Source organism: Plectrocnemia conspersa, unplaced genomic scaffold, assembly GCF_051122295.1.
Source record: "Plectrocnemia conspersa isolate PC_06_02 unplaced genomic scaffold, ASM5112229v1 ptg000006l, whole genome shotgun sequence".
Taxonomy (NCBI): Eukaryota; Metazoa; Arthropoda; class Insecta; order Trichoptera; family Polycentropodidae; genus Plectrocnemia; species Plectrocnemia conspersa.
This window is the reverse complement of record NW_028277170.1, coordinates 15311612-15337266: the sequence shown is the minus strand read 5'-3', so window position 1 is coordinate 15337266 and position 25655 is coordinate 15311612. Positions and strand designations below refer to the sequence as shown.

General features: G+C 30.4%; 1 protein-coding gene and 1 long non-coding RNA gene across 8 annotated transcripts in view; one reads left to right on the top strand and one right to left on the bottom strand.

The window, feature by feature from the left end:
* trio (trio Rho guanine nucleotide exchange factor) overlaps positions 1 to 25655 on the bottom strand; it is a 323623-nt gene that overhangs the window by 83090 nt on the left and 214878 nt on the right. The gene's annotated exons all lie outside the window — the stretch shown is intronic.
* On the top strand, positions 1928 to 5152 carry LOC148234333 (uncharacterized). Its single transcript, XR_015810120.1, has 2 exons — positions 1928 to 3967; positions 4016 to 5152. It is a non-coding gene; the product is annotated as an uncharacterized LOC148234333 (long non-coding RNA).

Here is a 25655-nt window from a genome sequence, read left to right as displayed (position 1 = left end):
TTAGTTTTCACGCAAAAACAGTGCGACTATTGTATTTAAAAAATCTTACCATCGTGTTTAATTAACGAAGAATTATTCTTCAAATAAGACAAATAAGGCTACCGCAAAGATAAGTCGCAGATGAAAGCTTGTGAAAAAATTATATACAAGGGGCGATGTCACCAATCCGTCAATGCACAAGCAAAATGTCTATTTATAATACTTTATCCATAAGATATAAAAGGCAACGTGAAACTACTAAACCTATTCTAAGAAACACTAAATGTTCAAATGAAATTTTAAATTATTACAGCTTTTGTTTTAAACATTTGTTGTATATGTATTTATAAAAATATACATATGCTCATGTCGAGATTTTATAGCGAAAATAACATTTATATGTTAATTTACTATCAGACGTTCTTTTTTCGCACAGCAAACCTGGCGCCACTATTTGACTTCAAAACACTATTTGACTTCAAACATAGTCGCTTGGTTGCAACATAATTATAAAACATTTTCAAGATGAAAGATGTCTCATGGAATATTATGTATGTTTATTTATGAGCTACTTTTAAATATATCAGCATTGCATTAAACATAAAGATCATCTAATTAAAGTTTGTTTAGTTGTAAAAGACATTTTTTTTAATCTGACATACGTTATTGTTACACAGTGGAAAGATAAACCAAGGAGGATATTCTTGCGTTATCAAATGATGAGATTTTCTAATATGCAATAAGACTATACTGGTGCAAATTTTGTATTTATGATGTGTACCATAATAAAATTTAATTCTAGCTGTTATATACTCATGATTTATAACATACATATGTATAGTTAATATTATATAACTTAATATGATTGAGAAGCAATTGTTTTGCTGCGACGTATATAATAATTGTTATATTATGTATAAGTTTATTGAGATTTAGTCAGTATAAACAGAATGATTTTTGTATCTTCCATGTGAACGATGCGATGCATTGATGGTGTAATTTTGATCTTTGACATCGAGTACAATTAAGCACTGTTGCTCATGTAATCCATTAAAAATCGTCACATATTAAGTATATATATAAACGAAGGAAATAAAGAGACATACACTTGCACCCAATCAATTCCTACTCCCAGAACTTAACGTAGCAATAAATTGTTTTTATATTATATTTTATTCAACGAATATGAAAAAAACAGAGATCTCATCAAATGTATAAGCTTTAAGCCTTAATCAACGTATTTGACGTTGATTTAAAGAAGGCGTAAGACATCGGCTGCTTACCGCGTTAATCCGGGTCTAATGACGACTAATAATAATTGGTATTATAATTGGTCTAATAATTGGTATTAACGATAAACGCACTCTTTCAATTGTGCAAATTATGAGACACACATAATCTACCGTCCAATTTATATGACATTTAAATTATTTCTAACTGATATCGAAAAAACTTTATTTTATTTAATTTTTTTAAACGGTATCGTAAGTATATTCGAAAGCTCTATTTCGTATCAAAAATTTAAGTCTATATCTTTAAAAGGAACCAAATACGAACTATATGACAACTCGCATAAAAGCACGTTCGGGGGCCCGGTCAATATACCGTAAGACTCGTTTTTTATTAAAAAAAAAAATTTAAAATTGTTTTTAAATGCAAATTAAGCTTATAAACACTTCTTGCATACGACATTTTTCAGTAGGATTTCATTTTGCAAAGTTATGACACTTTTTATTTTTACATTGGCCGCCATTTTGTAAAAAAAATTATATATTTTTTTCATACAAAACGTATATGGGGTTGCTCGGTAGTCCTATACGATACTAAAAATTTAATTTTTAATCTTTAAAACCAAGCAATTAAGAGCGTTAACTCTTCTGAAAGTCTCAAAATGGCTCGTATGGGGGTCCGATCGAACTGATACATCGCTTGTTTTGAAGCAAAAAAATTTTTTTTTTATATTTTATTTGGACGTAGTTAAGGCTTTTAAACGTAATCATATATGAAATTGATACAAGATCTCGGCGTGTTTTTTGTTCCGAAAATTCTGAGATTAGACGCTACTAATCCCGAGAATAACGCGATTTCTCATACTCGTATATTAATAATCATATATGAAATTGTTTTTTTTTTGTGTAAAAAAAAAGTTATAATCGGCCCTTTGGTAATATTAGTTATTATAATGAAAAATAATGACTTTTTTGTTGGGTGATGCGGCCCAGAAGATCCGGGAGGTAAAACAATCTCGCCTTAGAACTTCACTAGTTTCTAAAATGAGATTTCAGTTCCACCCTAAAAGCAGCAGCGTTCACAAGAGGGGCTGCGGAAGCAGAGACCACATCTCTCAGCGACTGCACCTTTGAGCCGAGAACGAAAAAATCTCCATACAAACGCATGAATAACCACTAACATGGCAGATACAGACATAATGTAATTGTTGAAAAATGATAGCCATTAAGCAAAAGGCTTAAATTGCATACATTTTGAGTAGGCGTTAAAACCTCTCATACCAACAAAACATTATATTTGGTGCAACACTATGCTATTCGAGTAAAATCCTATGCGGTAATAGGGTTTAATATTACAATATACGCATTATCCGTTCGTGGATACGAGCAAGGTATATTATTAGAAATATTGTTTGTATATTATTTATTGCTATTTTTAACAATCGATATATTTTTAATTGATATGTAAATCCGTATTGTTGATTTCTTCGATTAAAAGTATTAAAAACCTTATATACGAGTATGAGAAATCGCGTTATTCCCGGGATTAGCAGCTTCTAATCTCAGGATTTTCGGAACAAAAAAACCGCCGAGATCTTGTATCACATGATTGTTAGTATTAGCGTTTATTTTCTTACATTAGCAAAAATCTATACCTTTTTATAAATTAACGATAATTTCATTATTGTTTCGGTTTTTGTTAGCGGTAGTTGTATCAACGTGGCTATTTAAGTAAGGGAATATTTTTAACCCAGGTGACCTTGTTCACTCTTAGTGGGCGAAGGAAAGGGCTGTCTACGTTTTGTAAATATTATTGCTTCAGTTTGATTTTGATTCATTTTAATTCTCCATTTCAGAAAAAAATAGTTTTCTAGGGACTTTGTAGTTTAACTGTAATAGGTTTAAGACCACGGCGTACATTTATAGTTGAGTATTTTTGAAGACTAATATCATTAGTATGTATAAGAATGAAGAGAAAAGGCACTTCTCTGAGTTACATCGGCTGGTATTTTACGCGATATTGCAAAGTATTATTTAGCCAATTAGCAAAACAACAAAGCTTCGATACTTCAGGTGTGACTGTAAAATCATTAGAATTTAATACCCGTATTGTATTAAAACTCCTTATTAATCATTTAGAGGTGTGTCCAGTGACGAAAGAATATAATAAGAGGATCCTGTGCCAATCATGATTAAATATCACATTTTTTCTTTGCGTATACATTTATTATGTTAAAGATCGTTATCAGCTGGCAGTTTGTTGTTACTGTCGTCATAATAAAATTAATTTATCGCAAAAACAGCGTGTAGCAGTAAAAATTTAAATATGTAGTGGCAATGTCAAATTTATCAGCCATCTGATGTTATAAGACATATATAAAGAAAAGCCCGAAAAGTCGAATCAGAGGAGAATTAAAAATATTTTAATATATGCCGATTGACGTTTCTGCTTTATTTTGTTATTGTATGGTTATGTTTTTATTACAAATATTCAAGTATAATACTTGTAGCCTTATATCTATTGCAGCAGAAATATTTTTACCCTGCAAAGTTATTAAATTGTAATCTAACTATACTAGCAAATTTCAGTAAATGTTTTGACGCGGCTGCTCAGTGGCGTACGGTGCAAATTAAATTTTTAATGTATATTTTGTGTTTAATAATTTTAGTTTTAAATAAAAATACAGCAAGGCTGTTTGTGTTGTTTATATTTAATAATTCTAATTCTAATGTAATGTTTATTGAAGTTTAAATAGATTGTAATTACTAAAAACAAGAATAAAATTTAATTGATGAGTATATCATAGATTGGATTATAGATTACCCAGAAAAAAATCCTGGTACGGTGAGCCTTGGCGTCATGAAATTTGTTTATAATATGTGTGAAATTTATAGTTTAAAGAAACTGTTTTTAATTCACATCACGAGTGATGTAACTTTTTAATATGCACTCAATTGTAAAGGACGAAACGCCATATCGTACAAAACAGCTTAAAAAATAATTGTTAAGTAAATCTAGGGTGAAGGTAAGAATATGAAAAAAAAAGCTAACATGGTTAACAAACTGAACAAAAATAAAGTCGAAATTTATTTTTAGAACAAAATTAAAATGTTTAAAACTGTGGCAGTGATCGTGTCTTAAAAACAAATAATTGACAAAAATGTTAAAAACGCATTTTTAAAATTTTTATTTTTAATATAAAACATTTTTACTCTCTTTACTTTTTTCTCTAAAATGATTTGAACGAAGATACGATTTTTTTTATTTTTTGAATTGCCACCATTTTGAAACAAAATTGTGGATATAGCTGGCTAACATATATATCTGAGATGCTTACAAGGTCCATATTTGGCAAAAAAAATTATGCTGATATAATAAAAGCAGCGGAAGTTATCGTGTCTTTAATTGTGAGTAAATTCCATATATAAACCTATTATTTTTCAGGCAAAATGTGTTTTTAATATATATGTACATGTTTTTATTGCTTTACAGCGAATCGCTTAGGTCAACACATAAGCGCGGCAATTAATATCAGACTATTTTCTTTAACAATATTGTTTGATAATTTTAAGTGAATATTGCGCCTTTATTTGGTATCACGGCGCCCCACAAGATTTAGCGCCCCAGGCAATCGCCTGTACTGCGGCCATGTGTACAATATATAAATGTAAACATATGTATATATAATACATACGTATACATTTTAATGGTGTGATTATTTTTTCTGAAACCAAAGAGTTTTATATTCTTGGTAGTTTTAGGGATGTTTGACATGAGATATGATTGTTTGCCCCACTGCGCGTTTGCGCGAAACGCGAGATTCAGTAACACCCAGTGTAACTAATTTAGTCATATGTTCTTTTTGCGGTTGGTTTTGCAGTATATCTAACCGACATGTCATCTCGCATATGAAACGACAGAAGGTTTAACGCCCATCACGCGCACGGGTGTCCAAAACGAGATTGTGGCGGAAGCAAATGTGATACATTTACCTGGTGAAATTATTTGAGCGATGAACGAATTTTCAATTTCAAATAACAAAGGGGAAATTTTTATTATACTATTCGGATTTTCAATATCCGGTTTACCTATAATGCGTCAAATCATTCAGATGCACTACTTTTGTTTAAAAAAATGAGATTCTGTGATCTATATATATATATTATATTTTTAAGTACATAACATTGTAATAAGCTAAGTAATAATAATAGGAGCCAACTCAAATTGAAGTTTTGAGATAATCGATTTTAAGATTTAAGAGAATAAGTCGATTTTGTACTAAACCACCCTTAAGCTATTATAATATTATATCAATATTAATTTAATAAACCAACGAGATAAAGATAACTTGACTACTGTTTTGTTCTTTTTGCATGCTTTGTATTTGTCCTCCTAACGCTGTATGTAAAAATATGTAAGAAAGTTCATCGCTAACATCAAATGTACTAATTAAAAAATGCAATTCAATATTTGCAAATATAAGTATTTTTCAAAAACTTATCATTAATAAAGCTCGCTTTATAGTGATTTATAACTCAATTACTAATCTTAAAGAATTTGTTATCTTTCAAATAAAACGTATATTACTCTAAAAAGTCTGAAATAATTTTGATAATTTTATTCTCACTATAACTCCCTTCTGCTACACTAATATTATCCGCATTATTCAAGCATTGAAAACCCAGATCCTTTGTGTTGCAATTAAACCATTCCTCGATGTTTTACTGATCGACATTTTTAAAGAATTTTGAATCTTCGAATAATATGGATATTTCAGACGTATTATTTGCCTCTCAGTCTCCATCCCTCTATCTTTATTATTTCCACGTTAGAAAGTATCTTTCGCTGCGATCGAACAAGTGTAACGGGCTTTACTTTTGAACAGGATTGTGATATTCCATGTATAGTATCCAGTATAGAATTTTTCTCAGAAATTGATTACCTTAGCGAGAGTTTTGAGTAAAGCCATTTCATTGATAATGCGGCTAATTTCATTTGCGGCTACTCGATGAAAATCGATATTTATCGGTCAGATTGTAGATATTTTACGAATTGCTCCCGAACAAAGAAGATTCTGCTATTTATATAATTATGCTAATTAGTAGTTACAGCATCAACAAAAGGGAAAATCGCGTCGTTTTAGTCTAAAAATATGTATACCGATCGAAACTCGTAGAGTGATGATCTAATAAACAGAATATAATATAAAACATTGGTCCGTGGGTTGAATTAAGCTTGTAATATTAGGCAGTACAAATTACACTGCTGTTCGTTTTCAATATGCTTTCATTCGAATGAAAAAGAGCATTGTGGCAATCCTTTACTTTTAAAAAAATCTATCTTTCGATGCCCATTTTTGGTTTTAATAATCAACAAAAAACATTTTTTGAGTCCCAGATGAAATTTTGTAACACATGACTCTAATAGGCTCTTTTAATGATTTCAAAATGTTAAATTAATTTAAAAATATTGAATATATATTACAAGCACGGACAACCGCACCCGGAATATGGAGAGTACAGTTTATTTTTATGTTTAAGAAGTGGTCCAATGACTAGTGCAAGGTGTAGTTTGAGCAGCGTTGTCTTAGGTGTACGAGAGGATTGGCCGGTCTCAATTGACCAATCTCGGCTGCCTAATCGCAAGCTCCCTCATCATTGCGTCCAATTTGTTGCAGTAGACATCCGCTGAAATCGATTGAAGTTCCATGAGCTGTAGTGGATAATACCAGCGTTGGAACACCACACAGACACAATTACTTTATTTTGCGCTTATTAGGTATGGGCTGTGTAAATATCATATTGCGTAAATCGAGCAATGGAACGAAATTTGTAATAAAACTATCAAATAGTATTCACGTGTACTTTCAACGTTTCTTTAATTTATATGAAAAATATTTAACGGCACGCGTGCACTCTAAAAAGCGACACAGCGGCAAACTGCATGTGCAGTGGGAGAAGTTTCAGATGTAGGTCAAGTGCAATAAATGAGAGTAGGCCATTAATTAGCTCATGCACACGTATGAAACCAATTATGTTTGATTCAGAGTATTTAAAAACATATATTTTATAAATATATATTAAATTTTCCACAAATAAAAAAGATACAATTATATTATTTTATATACAATAGTTATATCACTAAGTATTGTCAAAAAATTGTAACGTCAATCAACGTCTCAAATATATATTCTTTTATTATGTACCATACTATTGCAAGCACTAAATTTACTACATTATTAGAATTGCATACTAATATAATAAATATATCAATAAAATAAGTATATATATATATATATATATATATATATATATATATATATATATATATATATATATATATATATATTAAATATAAAATCAAGAACCAGAGATAATTCGTGGCCATGGCTGGAGAATCGCAGCCGAAATATAGAAAAAAAGTAAGCGAAAATCGCGATGAATCCCGATTTTTTAATAGAAGGAATACTGGATTGTTTGTAAGGAAAAATATTTATTATTAATTATAAAGGTATTCTGGAAAACGCGAGTTTGCAGCAGAGGGTGCAATAATGAGCAAATGTAATTAGTCATACAATGGAAAATATTGATTTATATCGCAATTTTATAAAAAAATAACCGCCAGATTGTTTGTATATTCTTAGAAATTACTGTAATAATTAAAATTAAAATTCAAACATTATTTGTAAACCTTTATTATATTTTTTAATACTGCTTCAGTAGCGTAAGAATTTGTAGTGGAGGGGCTGCAGCACGTTAATATTACTAAAATATGTATACATAGTATATTATACTAGACAAAAATAACGAACTGACTAGGTTTATAGCATAAAAAACCGCTACTGCTGCAATTATTATTCTTTACGTCTTTTTAGATTTTGCACATGAACGCGGTCAGGTGGAATTGACAACTACTGGAAAATTAATTTGTTCTATTTAATATGCAAAGGGGCTTTCGATAGCCTATTATATACCATTGAAGCAAACTGAACGATTGGAAAAGACAAGGAAGTGAATCACAAAAGACGACAGGACTCGCTTCTATAATTTTTATAGAATAAGATAATCTCTAGTGTCAATTCGATGTGTTTTTATGGAGAATTCACGCAAGCATAAATAAGGAATAATGAAATAACGAAGTGTAAATGGAACGTTTTTCATACGAATGTTTGGATGTTAGATATAAACTAATTATGATTGTTTATGTATTACTACATGAAATATTATATTACCAAGGGTATTTTATTATTAAATTAAGATGTAGACAGATTCATCATTATTAATAATTATAGGTAAACACCTACATTCTATGAGACTAATTTGTTATATTATACCCTTTTGTGTTTGTTTATATTTTTTGTTGTTTTCGTACTTATAAATGGATTCGGTGGTAATCATTATGACATGCTCATATAACGATACAAAAACGTGACATAAAATCAAATAAACATTCGTCTCAGTTGTTAGGAATAGATTTCAAATACACTTTACGAGCAGAAACGAATGTAAAATGTTTAAAATAATGTTTGCGGCTTATAGAAAAATAGGGGTAGCGGATTCGAACCGGAGATAGAAGAAGCCGAAAAAGTTTGTTAGTACAGGCCAAAGCTCATATGTGTCTGTAACACATATTATTATTAGAAGCTTTAGTATTGTAAATTTACTCAGTCGCGGAAAGTGTGTAGCTGCGAGGGCACTCTCGTAAATTTAATTATACTAAATTATAATAATATACCGAATTGCATAGTATGACAGTGAAATGCAATAGGTGGAATCGTAGTCAAAAGGAATTGCGCAAATTTTATAAAGTACACGTTGAATGAACCTATACAAAAGCCGTAGGACATCAATAGAATAGATGCATAATATATTGAACGTATACCTCTTAATACATAAACTCTGCATACCTCTTATTACATCTAGTCAAATGGGTTTTTTTTAAATGAGAGCCAATTCTGCTGGCAGTTGAATACTTTGTTTGACAATTGTGTGATTCATTGATGGCGAATTTACATTGACATTGCAATTATTTAACTTGTAGAAACTGAGATTGAATCATAAGCTTCATCTATGCGTTTTAATCAACACTTTTGACATCAAAAGACTCGAGTTTTGGCGCAAATTAAATTTTCATTAAGCTAATGTGACTTTTCCCCCTGTGTATATGTACTTGTGTTTTGCGACAAAATAATAACGCAGACGGTATATTACTATATGATATTGTATAAAAGAGAGTAAAGTTTGTCTGTCTGAATGTAGGAGATTATTTCAAGGATTGATAGATTTTTAAGCGATTTTGTCCATTGTTAAAATAGTATCTACCCTACGTGATATTTGATAAACGATATACAACAAGAAACTTTATTATTATTGATGTCAATGTTAGATTTCCGAGAAGTAAGGATATATTTTTAGGCTATCCCACAAGTATTAAAGTGAACAGACGTTACTGACAGTGGTAACATAGGCCCACGTAACAATATCATCCGAATTATATTAATGTCATAGCCGAATTATTTATTAAAAATTATTTTCCAGAAAAATAATTCTGATTGCACCCTTGTCTAAACTCTCAGATATTTAAGTAGTTTTATGAATAATGACAACTTATAAAGCAAATGCCAATGTTTTTGACACCAAATTCTAATGCGTAAAAATGAATAGCTCGACAATGATTAAATATGTAAAAATAACCAACATAATTGTATTGATGGTTTACTTGGTAAGAAGCTCATATATTTTGAGTACATGTTTTAATTAAAATAAATATATATTAATTAAATTACTTAAAGTTAAATACATATTTATGAATGCAATAAGGGGAAGGGTTATTTTAAGTCTAATGTTATTTAGTGTTTATATAAACTCGCAATAACGTGAACAGTGCTTTTTCAGAAAGATCCCTTAAGTGTATAGGGATTACTTCAAATTTAAGACTTGGCAAAACGACGTAATTGAAAATACTTTTAAGTCCAAGCCGTCAGTGATGCAGTATAGTGACAAACCTTTAGTCCATAGGCATTTATGATAGCGCAAAATGGTTTTTAGCTGCAGTTCAAAGTAATTTAAATTATTTTTTCTGACGCCTTTTTAAATGATTTGATGATAACATTTCCAGTATTCTATTTAGTAAGTTACTCGCGAATCAGGATATTAAGGTGAAAGTCATTTTGCGTGGAATTGTCAAAGCCGAGCGCATTTTGTTTTTTGAACTTCAGATATAAAATAATCAATGTTTCTCAATCTAAAATTTTTTTTTCAGTTCATTAAATATCTGATGATAACTTATTTACCATATAAAATTTGCTTTATAGGGAAAATTTATTCTGATAGTGAATATAATAAAATTTATTTTAATAATATAAATAATTTTACTGACAAATTAATTATATATAATATACATGTTACTGGTTTATAACCATATTTATGTTTACAATTAGTACAGCGAAATTGTGTAAATGAAAATGGAAGCGATGACATTCCATTATAACGATAATTTTTATTAGGCTATAATAAACGAATCAGATCAAAAATACCAAAAAGTTTTCAGGAGCCTATCGACTTTTTCAATTATTTTTCACGGATACATTAATTAAAATTACATGCAGAAAAATAAAAAAAAAAACTACGCCAATAATATAATAGCGAATATGATTCTTTCGAGATAGTCAATTTTTGGCCATTATAGAAATGAAGCGTTTCTGTTGGTAATTTTTTAAAATTATTAATTATATAACAATAAGTAATATTTTTGATTATGATATTGGCATATAAAGAAAACGTCTTATTAGACGCTTCTCTATATTTATTTATACAAAAACTAATTTTATGTAAAATTACTTATTTTATACAAAAATTATTTATTTGTTGATACTAATTAACTATATTAAATTTATTATTTTCCATGCCTGTCAGGTATATCAGTTCGTCCATGTATATTATAGATTACCAACGGGGGCGGTAATGCCACCCGGTGGGCGCTGAATAGATATAGGTGGGCGTTTTTGATTCAAGACATATTAAAGGGACGCTGAAAACCAGCCGCCGCCCCTCATTAGACAATACTTACAAGAACGCATAAAAAAGTTTGATTATTACTAAAACTCATAGAACGCATGCTTAAGCTAATAATCGTAAATGAACATTGTGTATTTTTTGTAGTAATCAAACATTTTCCTGTGTATCTGTTCATATTAAATACATTTGTATATTCAAGTTTATATATACATTTTTACAAGTCATGCATTATTAGATCATGCAAATCCCTACAAGATTATCGTATGCAGGGGACCAAATGACATGTTTATTGAGCATTATTAATACGAGAGAAGCTTTTTCATTAGTATCAGATTGCTATGGAGTTACAATTAAGTGCGGTAACTACAAATCGCATTTATTACGAAACGATCTACTTATTAAAAATACAATATTTGTGCAAAAACCGTTGTCACATTGATTAGTATGTATCATTTAATATTACTTTTATTATTATTTACTAAGGATGTATTATAGAAAACTCTAACTTCTTTTAAAAACTACCGAATTTTCTTTACAACTCGACGAATCGACTTTGCCAAGCAATGAGTTTTTTATTCTAGCATATGTTCGCTTGATAAAAGACGAAAAAAATTGCAATAATTCTTATTCGAAAAAAAATTAGAAATAGATATTAAAGATAAATCTATATTTGAACTATTGGAACGCTATTATGAAAAAAACGTGTCCATTTTAATGGACGGTTATTCGACAATGGTTAGACGCTACCGCGAGTTTAGTTAACAGTCGTCGTATGTAATTACAGCAGTTAACAAGATCAGAAGCAATGCTTTCAATGATGTTTGGAAAGCTTTGTCATGAAAATTACAAAAACTTTTTTATCCACAGAAGTTCGCTAGCTGTCAAAGAGTACGTGTCTACAACAATTTTATGAACTCTGTGATTCAGTAATAAAGTTTTTTGAAAACATGTTAAGAGAGAATTTATTGAAATTTATGAACGATATAGCTCATTTTTAATAAATTTAATGAAACGAATTCACAGCTTCAATGAAATAATATTTAGCTGAAATAATATTTAGCTAATATTTAACTATAAAAAAAAATATTCGAAAATACGGGCGCCAAATCTTTTTTATTTTGAAACAATAAATTTAGGACAACATCGTCTTTAATCACCCGCTTCTGGATGCCACTTAAATTTTTATACCAGGGGCCAGAGCACCACTCGCCAATTTATTGCAATAAAATATATTACTTATTCATTTTTGTCAGTTACAATTCTCCAAAAGAGCCTAACGATAAATATGCGTCATAAGTTTTCTTTTATTAATAAAAAATACTGGAATTCGTAGTATATAATGGTAGTAAATAAATTATATTTTACTTCAAATTATTGTAAAAAGTCGTCTTATCCCATTGCTACGCAATGCATTAAGACGTAGCCTTTTTGGGGCACGTGAATTTTTGTTATGAAATATATGAACCATTTTAATCTATTTTATATAAGAAATAATATTTTATGTTACACTTTTTGAACAGAAATAAATTTTAGGGTCAAACTGTCAAGCTAGATAAAAATAAAACCAATCCAATCAAAAGAAATCGAAACATTCCGGTATACATCAATTAACAAAGTTTTTCAACCTACAATTCTGTATGTTAATGCAAAATTAAAAAGTAAAATCGTTACGGTATATGTGGATAAATTAGATAATCACAGCAATCAAAGAACCTTTAAAAAATATCCTTCATTACCTTACGAACATTTTTACCGGTTGTTTGTCATTTTGAAATTTCCTCACTAATTTGGAAAACCGCAATGTTTCAGATTAAGAAACCAGGGGGGAAAAACTACAATTCGGATAAATTATCGCCGAATTAATTTATTGTGAAATATTAAAAAAATATATAATATTATTGCACTTAAAATAATATCTAAGAAATATAAACGAATAAATATGTATTTTTCATTCGTATTATTTTGTGTAAATTGAAAATATTTGCAATTGTTACAAACTAGTTATTTATAATTTAATAATATATATGTTTAAATGCTTCTATAATTTTTTTTATAAACGTCCGTAAATAAATATCCGTTTATAATATAATATAATTTGCACTCACCAAATTTTTTAGCGTCCTTTTTCTGCTCACAAATATCACGAACACTTTATTTTTATCATTACACTTATACACCACACTGTATTCAAATTTATATATATTTTTATTATTAACACTATTTTTTATTTTCACTTTTCACATTTTTTGATACGTTTAAAAACATTCGTTATTATGAAGAGGAGTTTCACAACTTCTGCATGCTGTATATTTCCTTATTCCTTGTACAGAACAAACACGACACTTTCTTCTCACATATTTCTCCCGATGGCCCTCATTTTTCAGCTTATATGAAAGCATTTCTTGTGGATCGACAGCAAGGACACGGCAAGATGTGCTAGAAACTGGTGAAATGTCTTCAGAATCGATAGATTCCACTGAATTCTGCATCCATCCTTTACCCTCACTCAAAAGAAAATCTTTGAATAAATTTTGCTGTTACGATTCAAATTTTGATTGATACTGAACGAATAAAACAATGCGCATTGAAATAAAAAAAAACAATTTTTTTTTGTTTATTCCATTGTTTTTCGAAATATTATGTAACTAGGTAATGAGTAATAAACACCTCATATATTTAATACTGTCCGCTTTATATTGTAAGGCCGGTCGTTATGGGTTTTTTCCCCGTGTCTATCATCTGGCAGTTATGAAAAGTAAATATCATTCTGAAATCTCTGTTCTTTTCTTATTTATTTTCTGCCATGTTTCATCTGTATGTACTTTATATTTTTTTATTTCTCCGAATTGTTTCACGAAGTTGTTTTCCGTAAAAATAAATATTTTGCGAGTCAAACGCTATTTTAAAAATTGTCAACATAAATACGGAACCACTTGTCCAGATATGGGTTTAGTACTTTCATTGCTGTGTTTACTAATCTTCCTGCATTTCCGGTGTAAAATTTGAAGTTACAAATATAACAGGTATTTAATTCGCAAATCATTTTATTCAACATTCCATATTTGATTGAGGACTGAATACTCGAAAAAAATAAGTATACCTAACCATCATCATTCTCTCATCCAGGGTTTTACTTTGACTTGTAAATATTGTTGAATTTGCCTAAAAAATAATCAACAATTGGTTTCACTTTCGCCAGCCTATCTATATTATTTTAAATTGTTGCATTTTTAACAAAAAAGTTAAAATTTGTTTAAATATATTTTTTGACATAATTTTTCGAAATATCGATGTCTCGATTATGGGGTTTAACTTATTACTTAACTATACTATGAACTAATATTATTTCAGTTCACCTACTGTCACATCGTTATATTGTGCGGTTTTTTCTATATTTTTGTGTTTGTGATGATACAAATTTGTTTCCGAAACTATTATTTCGAACAAATCATCACCAATCGATAAATTGGCCACTTCTTCGATGCTTTCCTCTGGAATATCTTTGAAATCTTGATTATTTGTTGGATCAAATTCTTCTGGGATAATATCACTATCACACGCCATCACTGAATGAAAATAAATTTATCACACGCGGTCTATGTTCACGTACACTTGAATTAGAATCACTTTCGCACATCACTATATTCACAATCACTGGGGGCGTTAGATAACGCGTCTTAAAAATTTTCCAAAAAGGTTTCATCTCTTTCGTCCATTTTGGGGTGATCAAAAATATTTTTTTTATTATATCACAATCACAAAAGATGACTAAGAGAAGATCAATTTTTGCGATACGTTTCGGTCGATAGTTCAGAAGAGACTTAATATAATGCATTCCTTCGATTATAAAATGCATTTTTTTTATTTGTGTGGAATTCCCGAATTCGTTGTGCGTCATATACTCTAATAGATGAATTTTCAAAAGGTATTTCTATATATCATATATATGCGAAAAATCATATTAAATTTCAATAAAATATTTTAATTGGTTAAATCTAAAAAATATGATTGTTTACAATTATTTTGTGAAGTCGCTCGGTCACCAAGTAAAGTTCGGCAAAAAAAACCCCGGGCGGTAAGCTGTTAAAATCTAGTTTAAAATGCAAATATTATTGAATAATAATATTTTTTTCAAATCATTGATTTGCATTGTGTTCTTTACTAGAAATGTACTAAAAATACTAAAAATGAATTATATTTAGTTGTTACAATTAATTCATATTTATTTACTTTAAAAAAATATAAATCAAGTTGGTTTAAAAAAATACCCGTTAACATTATTATTTATTTTAATTATATCGTATAGTGCAACCTATCTTTAGTTGGTAACAGAAAAAAATAACATTGGATTATTTTCACATGAAAAAGTTTTTTTTTTATATAAACATTTTTTTTAATACGCATTTTATTTAAATATAATTATTGAGACTTACTTATATTTAACACAGTTTCAGTGGACTATTTGGGTAAAAATATGTCTGAGTGGAGATAAAAACGTATGATTTTGTTTTCACTTCGCAAGCCATCCCTATCAGAAAAAAGGCCGGCAGCGCAGGTACTGTAAACTGCTAGGTACTGTTAGACTTGCTTGAGATAAAGCAAATGTATTACGTTTAAGTTGATATGTCGCACATATCGTACAAAATATCTAACATGTTCAATTCAATTTTAAAAATTTGCGCTGAAATATCGACCGGTGGGATTTTTTGCATAGGTAGAGTGAGAGGAAATTTCGGTTCTCTAGGACCAAAAGGGATAATATTATTCTACTGTGATATCCTACCCCGATAAAACTACTTAGGTTAAACCCCTACAATGAGCATCGTTTTATTCTCTGCTTCCGTACGACTTTCAACAAATAAGTTTTACGTAAAAAGTACTACCAGTATTTTATTTTATAATACCGGTAGTACCGAACAACATTTTATGCCCCAATACTGGAATTACAGGAATTTCAATCCCTAGTCATAACACCTGTAACGGGTATAGGTAAACTCTAAATGAGTAATACATAAATAAAAGATAAGAAACCTAATTTTTGTGATTAAATGAATTGAACATTTTATCTCAAAGGGTATTGCTGATACATCTAATGTTATATATTATATCATTGCTTAGTTAGATCATCGCTCTTCGTATGAGTTTTGATCAGCATACTTATTTTTAGACTGTACGACAACGTGATTACACATTTTCTTGATGTTGTAACTACAAATTAGCATAATTTTATAAATATGGGAATCTCATTTGTACGAGAGCATTCCGTCACATAATCATACGGTCAGTCATCTGACCTATAAATATCAATCTTCACCCAGTCGCAGCTATTACGTAAAAATAACATTTCTTTTCTGACGTATTCATCAATAAACCTGGAAGTTGGATAACTGAGACATTTATAGAACAGGTCAAAACAACCTTTCGCGATTGATATAAAATAACATCGTGAGAGACGCCCCAAATAATTTTATAATCGGTATTTATCATTCAGATGACTGACCGTATGGTTTAAAGTTATTTGTCGGAATGCTGATGAACAAAGGAGATTCCCCTATTTATATAAGTATGCTAATTAGTAGTAACAGCATCACGAAAAGAAGTAATCGCGTCGTCTTAGAGTCAAAAAATAAATATGCTGGTTCAAAAATCGTACGAAGGGCGTTAATCTTACAAATAAATAATATAATATATAACACTAACACTAATCCGACTTCATATTGACTTTAAAAAAAACTAGCTTTGGGGCTTAAAATATGACTTTAGAAAGTTCTTCCACACTAAACATGGTTCCTAATTTGAGTGTAAAAAGACTGCTCCTCTAAAACGCATGTTAATTTATCACTTATGTCATAAGATTTTAATTAGCGATGTCAATTCGCATCTATGTATATATATAATAAAACAAACGTTGCTAGTTTAACTACTAATAATTTATAACTTAAAATACCTTTTATTAATTATCATATTTACAATTTTATTGTTAAATGAAGTACTTAAAAGGGCAAGCGACCACTCAGTAACTGCTTGTATATAGGCACCATAGATTTAGCACAGAATGCAAGGGCTCTGAATCACTACTCAATATAAATGTTGTAATTATAATGTGAATGTTGGTTTTAATTTATTATGAATAATTTGATCAGTGTTTGTAAAAAAAATGGAGCTAGCGCAGCAACCTAATACTTCAACACTATTCATCATTGTTAGAATAAGCATGTCCCATTCGCGGTTAAATCGAAGGTCGTTATGGGGAGCCGCAGTTCAATGTCTCAAATTACAATCGTGGATATTCGAATTAAGTATACTCGTACGTATACAATATGTAAAAGAATATGTTAAAATAACTCATTCGCATGGAAGGGGGCACACTGTATTATTTATGTTTAGTTTTAATTAGCCCTTTATAAATTACTAATCCTGTAAGTTGAATAACAAAAATAAGTATTTATAGAGGCGAGGTACGAAGCATTAAAAAGGAATAGATAAATTAACTACTTATTTATATGTGGTATAAACTAGTGACTAATACGTGTTCAAATCTCATATTGTTTTTCTAATTTTTATCGTGTCTGGAAGATCAGAAATAGTGTTTATTATACATTTATAATTTTAAGCAATTACCACATATATTAGGTATTCTGAGATTTTCCTAGTCTCGCGGATGAATAATTAAATAAAATCAAGCCAGATCGTGAATAATGACGTTGTATGCTAAGCTTATAGTTTATAATAATTAAATAACTGATTTAAAAACTATTTATTAGTAGTTGATTAGGTTTAGCTTCTTGTAACGCATTGGGCTAACGCATGCTGCAATGGTAGATTTTTATTAAATTAAAAAAATATGTAGGAAGCGAAATTTTGTAAGGAGAATAAATTAATATAATTTATATATGATCATTTTTATTTATAATAATGTGCTATTATTAGAAATCGTCCTTAGCTACAAAGCTATTTCTATTGATCATAAATTATATTACACATAATAATTTATATAGATGGCAGCATTTCCCAGGCGTTTAGTCTGATGGTTAATACTTTACTTTGTCTGATTGAATTATCCAGTTGGTACAGATTTACCCTACTGTAACGAATTACATTTATATAATTACCGCTAGAACAGAATTTATTGAGAATGGCGAAAATAGCGAAGGAACGTTGCTCAAACACCAAGATAAGTCAGTAAAACCGTTCTCCGAGCAAAGAGCTAGGCACTTGATAAAACGCTCAAATATTCTAATAAGATATTATTAAAAAACGTTTTGGCAGACGAATGGTGACGGATGGCAATTAAAAATAAGGCAGACGAGGTACCGCTGATCGTCGGTGATGCCAGAGTGCCGTTTGTGGCCAAATAAATAAGTTGGGAGAAGAGGAGAATCGTTGATCTCTATAAGGAAATCACTCTTCGGTTTATAACTTCACTTTCGACCTAAATAGTTTAACTTTAAAAGTGATAGTTTGACCCCAAACCCGCATTTAGCCGAGCTTACGGCAAATCGATCTATGAGATTACCCAAGGGACATAAAAAATTGAACTACTGTGGGATGTTCATATTAACATATTTTTCACTGATTATTAAATTAAAATAATATTTTTGCAATAGGCGTAGTTTATAAAACCATAAGAATTTATTGCATTTTACACCTTCCCTGAGAGAGGTACCCCAAATATTAAGATTCAATTTTAATCCACATATCCCATTCGCTTATACGCTTCGTGAAAAACAACGAATTGTACTCTAATACGTCCAACAAATATGTCTTAAGAGTGTATAAACATAAATTCTGGATATTTTATGAACAGTTTTTTGAACGAAGACTGAAGTTAGCACGATTTTGTAACTTATTCGGTTATCCCATGCGAAAAGGCGTAGACAGTACAAAACCTACAGCTTTCAACGAAAGGTAGCTCCCGGCGGAATTCGAACCGGGATTCGTTCCCCGGAGCTATATGGCTTTATCCACAACGTATTTGACATATTACCGCTTATTTGTGTGTGTACTTTTTTGACCCGTGGCACTTTTTTAACGTGCCTAAAAGTAAAATGATCCGGGTATTTTTTGAATTTATAATTTGTAATGGTAACTGCCTTTGCGGTTTTTTTATTGCATTACGATGAATGAAAAAGTATAATTTAATACGTTAACGACTCGTTTATGAGATACGTTATTTTATTACCATCATAATATACAAACAAAGTAAAAACATATAAGGATAATACGATCGTATAAATTAATTAAATATCCAAGTGTTCATTACATAAATCACCACAGTAGATTGCTCTAAAATATCTATAATGATCGAAAGTTATTACTAATAGTAGATCTTGCTAGATATTAAATTATTAAGTAATAAAATGTCAGATTTTCTTAAATTATAAGTAGTATAAGAGTCTACGTTTCTGTTAGTTTACTTTGAATATACTCCCGTTGTTTAATTCATTTTTATTACCAGGTGCGAAATAAATTCGAAGAACTATTTAGTGTATCTTCATATTATGCTTGTATCTTCTTTACATACTTATATATTATATGTTTTATAAATTATAGTGTAATTTTTATTACATATTAATTGCTTAATATTTTATCGATGTATTAAATAAAGCAAAAGCTAACAAGTAACGCTTCTGAACGATTATTAGTGCTCTAGTCACATATTTCGATTTTTGTATGTAGCGACATGTTTGCGACGATTGTATTTTTTCAAAGGGTTATTATGAGAAAAAAAGCTTTTTTTGATATGCGGTTCACATGCTACAAAAATGTGATGTTTTGCAAGTAAATATAGGAATATCCTAGAATCACCGCATATACAAAAACTTGGTTAACATAGCGTCAGTCGGTTTCAGGAATTATTTTATATGCTAACTCTTTTGTGTGTTTTTCGCTTAACTGTGACACATTCCTTTTATATGTATCGTAAGTTTTTAATTATTCAAATGTGAAGTACCTTTTAGCATATGGGATGATATAAAGTTTGTTCCGTATTAATGAATCAATCGAACATTTTTCCCATTCGACTCGAACAAATTGTTTGTGTTGAAAGTTTCACAATAAAAAACGAGCTATTCGACACGACCAATTAACGCTGTAGAATACCTGATGACAGATTGAAGCTATTTTCATTAAATATATAAATGTGGTGCATGACGACAGCCTAACATGGAATAATAGATTTGCTGTCAGTAAAAATAATGACACTTTTTATACGTTTCGAATCTGTCATAATTGTACAGAGGGCGCATTACACCCTCGTTTTATCGACGTAAAAATTTCACCTCTCGGACAAATCTGATGTTATACCAGAACTTTATTGAATCATTGAATAGACAAACAATTCAGTAAATGCAAAACCGACATCGGTGTGGCTTATAAAAAATTCAAATAGTATTAATTGAGATACGTTATTTTTATTATAAAAATGTATCACGTATAAGAAGATCTATCATGTATAACAAATACAGCATCGGTACAAGAACACTACCTACCCTAAGGCACACTATTTGGTACAGTTTTGTGTTTACTTCTCCGAAATTGGAAGTGTCTATATTTCAAGTAAGATTGGATTAATAAGAAGATGTTGTGCTGAAGCAGTCTCTAAACTTTGTAGAGTAGTATAGGGTGCCACATTTGTCAATAGCAGTACCGCTGACCAGTATTTTTTATTTTCTACTAGTATTCAATATATATTTTGCCAACCAATGCAATTGAAATATTGTAGTGTTCATTACTAAATCGAGTAATTGAGTTCCTCCATTACCGAATTAATTCATCTAAGTACTAATTGCCGATATAACTGGCTGGATACCTATCGGTCTGTAGAAGGTAATATTGTTATTATTTATATCGCACATTAATTAAATAATAATATTTTTATGCATAAGAGTTATAAATGTTACTGGAGAATGGGAAATTACTGCATTGTGTAATTTTTTTCATATATAATATCTTCCTTGTGTAATTTTTTTATATTACCAACCATATATTACTTTACTAGTTAATATGTGCAAAAACAAGGTAGGAATTTTTAGGTTTCTGAAACATAACTGGGTCGAAAATTCGTGCTTTATAGGATGAGGGATCCAATACATATCATATTTTATTTCAGTAAATTTCAATGTGCGAAATCATCTATGCTCGAAATTTTTGTGTTCGCAGTAATCACAAAACGCTATATCATACTCGTACATCCATATATTTCGCCTATTGTACGAAAATACTTAAACTCTTGTTATTTTAAAATAATTTATAACACTAAAAATAAACGGGTGTGCATGACAGACTTGATCAACGTGTGATTTATATCTATATATGTATAATATAAATTACACGGTGATCAATTCTGTCATGTAATATGAAGCATTTAAATATTTTACATATGCAATAAATTAAATATTCTATAATCATATTTATAACAAATCTTTGTTGTGTGAAAATGGTACGTGAATAATTTCCTTGTTTTCAAACGACGATGACGACGATACGCGGCACGCACACGCATTTATCGATTGTTGTGTGGCATAATCGCGAGGAGGTGGAGTGGTACTGATAGATTGATTTTGACTGTGATACACCTAATGTTATAGAATGTTCTAAATGCCAATATTTTTAGTCAAATACCAAAAGGTTTATTGTTCATTTTCAGCAATTTACTCTTTGAGAGACACTGGATTATATTTTTTAGTGTAAATGATGCATGCGTATCTAAAGGGTTAAAGGCACCGCCGAGCGATTATAGATGAGGAAAATATGACGCAGAACGTGAGAGTCTTTCACCCAGTGATAATTATAATAAAACGTCAAGGGGAGAAAATAATAAACCATTTATAAGGGTATATCAAAGGATTCGACGAGAGAATGAGATCACATCTAGAGATGTGATCTCGTTCTCGCCGATATCTAAACATTATAACAAAATGCTTTGCGTAATTTAGACATAAACGGAATGCCGTTGATAAAATGCTTTACGTTAAATGTAAAATTTCGGGAATTTATAAGTAATAAGTTTTAGGCAGAAAATCAAATTTGAGCGCAATATTATACATTTTAATGTATTTCTTTGACAATTATTATTATCAAATTTAAATCAAAATGCACATGACTTAAAGTAAATACGCAAAAGCAGATGTATTTATGATTTTTAAATGAACCGTAAAAAATAACGTTTTCTGTAAAAGGAATTTTAACATGTAACGATGAGCACGCAAGAGATAAGCTAAGCTAAGTATAGATTTTACATTTTCAAATACTTTAAGATTTCAATGTATGCATTATAGCAAAACAGTTACGAGATATGACCGTACGTGGTGATCCTATTGCTTCGCGTCCCGCAGAACTTTTGCAGTTATAATTCGACATCCGCTTCAGTATCTCGTGTAACGCTTTTTGCGATATTATCTTCTCATTCTATAACCCGTAATTTATCATCATGTCAGTGTGAAAGCTAGAAAAGAAGAGGCTAGTGGATTTTGATTGTCGTGCTTTAAAAGCACAGTGTGAATTATTTTGTTATTGTATTTATGCAATAATATTATGCCTGTACTAAAAAATACAATGTAGATCGTCATTACCAGACTAAGCACTCGACGCGATATTCACAACTAGCAGAAAAGTAAAAAGTTTAAGATGGATTTTTTTCATCACAACGTATTTTATTAATGATAAAAAAATGGAAATAGGACTATAACTAAAACCAGTTCACGAGTATTTAATATATTAGTTATAACAGACATTTACAGATGGGGAATTAATTAAGTCGTGTTTGATTGTTGCAGCCAAATAAATATATCTGCTTTTATATGTGCTTTTTACAGTTAATTACTACTCAAATTACTGGTTTGCACATTATTTATTTTAGAATGGAAATACGACCGTGTAAGTGGATTTAATCAAGCGGAGTTATTACTGATAACATTAGCATATTTCATATGATATTGATACGTGTGAATATGTTCTATAGTCTCTAAAGCTCTCCGCGTTGCCTTCGAGGGAGAACACCGGCTTGATCTTAATCCAGTTTTACCATGAGATAATTAGGTTTTCGATAGTAATTAGTTACTAGTACTAAAATAGAAACACGTGGACATGTATTATTACACATACATGTACACAAATACACACCTGCAGTGTAAACTGCAACGGGTAATTGGAATATCCCATCTCGTCGGACATTACGTCCAATTTGTTCGCTGTACTTACAAGAAGCGAAAATAAATAAAATACGTATTTGTACATGACTTTGAAATCAATATCGAATAAGCGCACACGTAGAGTGAAGACATTGTCGCCAATTGATTATTAAACGTTTATACATAAATATAAACTAAAAAGTCCTCTAATCATTATAAACCTCATTTATGCATTAAATAAAAGGGCATTTTTGTAGTCTATTAACATCTAAGATAAATCTTAGTGCGCTTGAACGCTTTTCTAATGCTTGCTTATTTATTTCAAGATAATTTATGCTATAATTTTTTCTTATAAAGAACAAGATGAGTTATCGTATTTCTTCAGTGTTATTATTTATTGAATGTTAGGTTGATTATATTTTCAGAGAGCGTTTTTTAAATCTATATATTTAAATTTATGAATGCTAGAGAGCATATATATTTAAACGGCCGCAGCTGCCGTACCCGACATCCCAGGTAGGACGACGAGCCTAGCTTCAATCTGCGTAGTGTAATGCTTGCACTAGTCTCTGAAAGTTGTCCGAACCGAAGTTCAACTGAAGTGACTTACGAGTAGCGGCCACACTGCCACAAATTTCATATGCCGTCCAGACGGGGCCGTGAACGATGTCTGCACGGCGGCTGCTGTCACGTACAGCTGGCATATTTACGCGCGATCGAAAAATGTGCCAAATAATCGCAATTTTTAATTGTCATATTATTAAAATTACGCTACTGATAATTATAAAAGTTTACGTGGGCACTCATCAAAACAATATCAGTGAAAACTTTTCGGTCGTAAATATTCAATTTACGCAAAATTTTTGTTGGCTTTTGCAAAATGCCATAAGACATAAAAATTATATTTCAGAATACGAACACCGCATCTGTGAGTATCCTAGAAGTTGTCGCCATCGATTCTTAATAAGAATTCGTTATGGCGTGACATTTATATAACCCGATCTAGGAAAATACATAAGGATATTCGAAACGTATTTTTTTAACAAAATCAAGTACCACTAATTATTTTTTAATTATTTTATTTTATATGAAAAATAATATAATAACGATATCTGTTAGAAGAATATACTATCAAAAATATAATTAATCCCTTTTGGTGCCCTAAAATATTCTAAGATGTCAGTAAGAGTCTGTTGAAGTCCTCGATAAGCATGTGGTATTATAAATTTACCATGTGACCACGATGCAGCGCTTGACATGCGTGTTAACCATAAGAAGCCTACGCGCATACTGAAATTGAACCGAGTTACTCATTCTATCTCAGTTTGCGAAAAACCATATCATTATCTCTCTCATTCTCGTCACTTAACACGCGAGAGAGTGAAAGGGGAAGTATCTCACCGCTCGCGCTCGAAAGAGCAGCTCCGACTTCGGTCCTTTTGCCGACAATGTTCGGCTGAATTACCCCTACTTTACCTCCCGTTCTTGGTAACCTCGGACAACTTCCGAGAGATTTTAGAGCGGGCAGAACCGTACTCGACCAAAGTAACCCACTATATTCTCCGTCCTTTGCCAACTTTGGCCAACTTCCAGGGAGTGTAGTGCAGGCATAATGAAGCAGAAAACCTAATAGTTTGTATTTTATCATAAACGATAAATACAAAGATAATTTGAAACACATAAATTTACAACTAAAGCCTGTTAGGACTATAGAACATCACGACGACATAATATTAAAATACTAATTGACTGACAAAAAAGATAAATAGAAATAATTTTATACGTATGCTTCGATGAAGAGAGATACAATTTAAAGAATTTATAAATTTTAGTGGGTATTTACCTTGATTAGGTTGATTGGGACGAGAGCGACAAATGGTCGTTAAAGCTTCAGTAAAGCTTTTGACATTTCGATTGTGTGTTTTGTTAACATTACATATTTATTCGTGCTTAATGCATGCCATTATTACTCACCGCTTAATTCCAATTAGTTTACACGGGATCGTTCAGCTTACCTGAAATAAAATAAAACATTAACGAGCGAAAAGATAAACATTGTGAGAAAAAACGAAAAACAGCAGATAAAACACAATAACAATAGAGTAATCGCTTTGAATATAAACAGCAAATCTATTTTCGTCCAAAGGTTCATTCATAACGTTCAAAGCCTGGCGCGGAATAAAAAAGTATTGCAGGTTTTTCCTTATCAATGAAAGTACAAATAATTGTGTTACTGGTGCGCAGAATTGAATTATGTTAAAACCACAGAGATAAATAAATACGATTGAAGTAATTTCGG